Consider the following 6,000-nt stretch of genomic DNA (forward strand, 5'->3'; position numbering starts at 1 on the left):
AGCCCATCTCGGTGAGACTGAGATCCCATCGGTGGGACCGAATTGATTAGGGTTTTTGGCAGTGGCTATGTTAACTGAACTCAGTGGCTCCGGATATGAAATTTTGGTGGGGCTGAGTTTGACTTTTTGGATTAGGACATATGTGGAAGTGAGAAAGTGGTTGAGGACTTTGGAGCATATCACTAAGCACTTTGAGCAAGCAAGCCATTAAGCAACACCTCATCCCTTCTTAATAGTATTGGCTTTTCCTATGGACTCAATGTGATCTTGGATCACTAAAATAGAAAATGTAGAGTCCTGAGCTTTGAGCTTGAGCCAATCCTTTGTCCTTAGCATCTTGAAGGGGTTCCACATCCTCTTGTCCATGCCACTCCATTGTTGAACTTATCTGAAACATACTAGGTAGAAGCATTAGTCCAACAAGAGATATGTTGACATTAATTACCAAAATCACCCAGGGAGCACTTGTGCTTTCAATCTCCCCCTTTTTGGTAATTGATGACAACATACATCAAACTTTAGGTAAAGATATAAAGAGCAATAAGCAAAGCTTTGGAAAGACATGTAACATGAGTAGGCTCCCCCTTCATGTATGCAATCATGTAAATATGAAACATAGGAGCATGTGAATGCATAAGCATGACAGAGTAAGCCATGTGTTACATGTATCTTGGCTATATGCATCAGAGCAAATGATGTGAATATAGGAAATGTACCTTCATGCCCATGAGTCCTTCTAGCAAACAGTATGTACATCAGCAAGAAATCCTCATACACATGACTGTGATGCGTATACTTACCTTGTGGTCTTGAGTTGGCTTAGGAAGGAATGAACCTGAGTAAACAAGGTTAGACAATACAGATACACCTACTAGCCAGAGCAAACAAAAGAAACCACAAGAGAACCAAGACTGGGATGACATGTATAGAGTGAGTACTGAGTACCCCATTGGGTATAGACATGTCCCCAAAGGTAAAGATATGCAATAAAATCAGAGATTTCCTTCCCTTAGATGTCTTGCTCCCTCTGAATCTTGCATGGGATATTGGGAGCAGATAGGGAACAGAAAATCAGAGCAAAAGAAAAAACAACATAATTAATGCAAGCAATCAAATATGATCAAATATGAACATGTCTTTCCCCTCTTAAAGACATGTAATTTCTCTCCTCTTGAACACCAAGCATCTGAGGTCTGAGGTTTCTTACACACACTCCCCCTGAGTATCCTCTCCCCCTATAGAAATGATTAAGCATAGAGCTTTGATGTGATCACTCTCTCCCCCTTTGACATCAATTTCCAAGAAGGGCTCTTTTCGATTTTTATTTTATTACAAAAGGGTTTGGTCCTTGAGTCACAGAGCAAAGCGGCTGTGATGCTGGTAGAGAACAAGAGTCATTGAGTGGAGCTGGAGCAAAAAGACTGCAGAAATATGTGGCAAGTTGTCTTTTCTGTAGTGAAATCGGTAGCACCGACTTGTGTGATTCAGTGGCACCAAGAGAATTCGGTTAGGCCAAAGAAAACAGACCGGTGTGACTGAGTCCATCACACTAAAACACTTGTCACCTCAGCTCACTAGGCACTTTAAGATCTCACAAGGATTTGCAAGGAATTAGCTGAAAGATTTGCAAGGAATTTGATGCTGAGAATGCAGAGCAGAAACAAAAAGAAAAGAAATCTAGATGAATTTTTTTTGAAAGGGGAAACAAATATGCAAATGCAAGAGCACGCAGAAATGCAAGAGAACTTCATCTAGCATTGGTCAGCGACAAAGTCACCTATGTTAGAGTATGTTGACTTAGGAGTCAAGTGAGGTCACTTGATCATAGGTCATACTCATCGTTTAAGCTCAAAATGGGGTTACCATTTTTCGTTAAAGCATCTTGATGTATTCACATCTTGTTGAGTTGCTTTATCTCATGACTTGGAGTAAAGCTTCTCTAAGATGGAATAACATACCTTGGGTGGTGGTGTTGATCTTGATCATGTAGTCGAACTTGTGTGGGTTGCTCAAGGTTGATGTAGCTCATCAAGAGTTGGGAGCACCACTTGGAGTTTGAGTTCATCTTCCTACATGGGTTAGCTTTGCAAGGAAGTGCACTTGTGTATCCAAAATGACAATCATAAAATTTAACATAGAATGAGTCAAAGGATATATTTGAGGGGTTTTGTGCTTCCTTGACTTCAACCACCATTGTATAGAGACTTGGTGATGTAGAGATTGCTCATGATGTGAGTGAGTTGCAATCTCATGGATTTAGATTCATCCAAGTACCTACAAGGGTTAGATAGCATGCAAGGGTGCAAAAGTATCCAAGACATATAGATAGCATCATGAAAGAAATATCAAGGATTAGTCAAAGGCTCATGCCTTGCATGTATCCAAATGGAGTTCCTACTCCAAGTTTGAAGCATCAAAGATGTTCAATTCACCTCTCAAACGGCAAAAGACTTTCTCATCAAGCGGTTTGGTAAATATATCCGCTAATTGCTTATCGGTGCGAACATGCTTAAGATTAATGTCCCCTTTGGCAACATGGTCTCGAATGAAATGATGACGAACTTCAATATGTTTAGTTAGAGAATGTTGCACATGATTGTGAGCAATCTTAATAGAACTTTCATTGTCACACAGCAATGGAACATGTTTCAGATATATCCCATAATCTTTAAGAGTTTGGGTCATCCAAAGTAACTGAGCACAACATGAACCAGCGACAATGTATTCCGCTTCTGCGGTGGATAAGGATACCGAGTTTTGTTTCTTGGAGGACCAAGACACAAGAGATCTACCAAGAAATTGACAAGTACCCGAAGTGGACTTTCTATCAACCTTGTCTCCGGCATAGTCCGAATCGGAGTAGCCAACAAGATCAAAGGAAGACCTCTTAGGATACCAAATGCCAAAATTTGGTGTATGTATTAAGTATCTCACTATCCTTTTCACAGCCTTAAGATGACATTCTTTAGGTGCCGCTTGATATCGTGCACACATGCACACACTTAGCATAATATCGGGGTGAGAGGCACATAGATATAACAATGAACCAATCATAGAGCGGTAAACTTTTTGATCAACCGGTTCACCATCTTTGGTCAAATCAAGATGTCCACTAGTAGGCATGGGTGTAGACATACCTTTGCATTCTTGCATATTGAACTTCTTGAATAAGTCCTTGGTGTACTTTGTTTGAGAGACAAAGGTACCTTCCTTAGTTTGCTTGATTTGCAAACCGAGAAAGAATTTCAGTTCACTCATCATAGACATCTCAAACTTCTCCGACATTAGCTTTCCAAACTTCTTACTAAAATGAGGGTTAGTCGAACCAAATATAATATCATCAACATAAATTTGGCACACAAATAGTTCTCCATTAACCCTCTTAGTAAAAAGAGTAGAATCATTTTTTCCAATTTCAAAGCCTTTTTCAATAAGGAACTTGGTCAAGCATTTATACCACGCTCTAGGGGCTTGTTAAAAAACATAAAGGGCTTTGTGAAGTTTGTAGACATGATTAGGTTTCTTAGGATTGACAAAGCCGAGAGGTTGCTTAACATAAACTTCCTCCTTAATTTCACCATTTAGAAAAGCACTTTTAATGTCCATTTGGTACAAGGTGATATCATGGTGATTAGCATAAGCAAGTAAGATGCGAATGGACTCAAGTCTAGAAACTGGAGCATATGTCTCACCATAGTTCATACCTTCGACTTGAGTGTAGCCTTGGGCGACTAGGCGTGCTTTGTTGCGGACGACTTGACCATCTTCATCTTGCTTGTTGCGAAACACCCATTTGGTACCAATGATGTTGTGGTTGTTGTCGGGCTTCTCGACCAATGTCCATACTTGATTTCACCCAAAGTTGTGTAGCTCTTCATGCATAGAGTTTATCCTTCCAATGCTTCTTCAACCTTCATAGGTTCAATGCTAGAGATGAATGAGTAATGTTCACAAAAATTAGCCAAACGAGTTTTAGAGCGAGTTATTCTCCCGGTTTGGATATCATTGTAGATTTGCTCGACGGGATGATGTTTGGCGATTCTTGCTCAAACTCGTGGGAGCTTTGGCTTGGCTCAGGGTGGAACATCTTCTTCATCTTGTTCTTCTTCTCGGCCTTCTTCATTGTTGACATTGTCATTCTCTTGTCGTGGTGGAGAAGGAGGTTGTTGATGTTCATCTTGGTGTGCTTCCTCGTTTTCTTTGTCTTGGTGTGTCCCACTTGTGGATGCTTCCGTATCAATTCTTGGTTCACCTTGTCGTGAGGTAGAAGCTTCCACTTGGACGGACGAGGTACTCTCCTTCACCTCCGTTGGACGAATCTTGCCAATAGACAAGTCTTGGATTGCTTCTGAAGGGTCTTTGTCTCCTACATCAATTGGAAATTGCTCTACTTGCGAGCCGTTAGATTCATCAAACTTCACATCTACCGTCTCTTCAACCTTTCGGGTGAAATTGTTGTAGACACGGTAAGTGTGAGAGTTTGAGCCATAACCAAGTAGAAAACCTTCATGAGATTTAGGAGCAAATTTAGAACGACGATGCTTATCAAGAATGTAGCATTTTGAGCCAAATACTCGAAAGTATCCAACTTGGGGTTTGTTACCGGTGAGGAGCTTGTATGCCGTCTTGCCGAGTAGCTTGTGAAGATACAAGCGATTTGTTGCATGACAAGCTGTCTCAACCGCTTCCGCCCAAAAGTGTTTTGGAGTCTTGTACTCATCAAGCATCGTTCTTTTCATCTCAATAAGAGTCTGGTTCTTCCTCTCAACGACTCCATTTTGTTGAGGTGTGTACATAGCCGAGAACTCATGCGAAATCCCCTCTTCGTCAAGAAAGGTATCCACATTTGCGTTCTTGAACTCCGTTTCGTTGTCGCTCCGAACCTTCTTGATCTTCACGTCAAATTGATTTTGGGCCTTCCTAGCGAAGTTTTTGAAGATCTTTTGGACCTGCGATTTGTCATCAAGAAAGAACACCCACGTAAATCTTGAAAAATCATCAACTATGACTAGTCCAAACGAGTTACCACCAAGACTCTTGTAGGCATTTGGACCAAAGAGATCCATGTGAAGTAGCTCAAGTGGTCTTCTCGTGGTCATGATGTTTTTCGTGCAATGACTTCCTCCAACTTGTTTCCCTGCCTGACAAGCACTACAAAGTCTATCCTTGTCAAATATGACATCTTCTACTCCAAGGATATGATTACCTTGAATAAGCTTATCAAGATTTCGCATACCCACATGACCTAGCCTTCTATGCCACAACCAACCCTTAAAAGATTTAGCAATTAAGCAAGTTCTAGGTTGAGCCTTTTTAGTGAAATCAACAATGTAAAGATCACCTCTACGTATACCGGTAAATACCATTTTATGATTGTCTCTACGAAACACTTGGCAATCTACTTCAGTGAATAGGACATTGAAACCGAAATCAGCAAGTCTAGAAACTGAAAGTAAATTGTACCCAAGAGATTCAATGAGCATGACATTTTGTATGGAGCTATCATGTGAGATGGCCACCTTATCAAGGCCAACCACCATACCCTTTGAATTATCACCAAAAGTGACATATTTTCGAGGGCCGTCGTTTTCAGCAAGCTCACGGAACATATCTTTATCTCCGGTCATATGATCAGTACATCCACTATCAAGGACCCATTCCTTTCCTCCAGCCATGTAGCCATGAAGATTTGCCATAAGACCAAAGTGTCTCATTGCATTATCAAGATCATAGTCACTATCATCATCATCCTCATCATAGTATCCATGTTCAACATCATCTTGTGATTGATCAATTCCTAGAGAGGGTAATTCATTAGATAAATGATCATTTGTATGGTTATCTTTATGAATTCTAATAGCTTCGGAAATGATATTGCTAATGATCCCAACATCTCCTATGGTACGCATGAGATTGGTAAGCTCAAATAAACAATCACCAAAGCTAGGATCACTAGAATTCATCTTACTCAAGGCAATAGACTTATGGAGAATTTCGTCT

Source organism: Aegilops tauschii, chromosome 7, assembly GCF_002575655.3.
Source record: "Aegilops tauschii subsp. strangulata cultivar AL8/78 chromosome 7, Aet v6.0, whole genome shotgun sequence".
In the NCBI taxonomy this organism is placed as follows: domain Eukaryota; kingdom Viridiplantae; phylum Streptophyta; class Magnoliopsida; order Poales; family Poaceae; genus Aegilops; species Aegilops tauschii.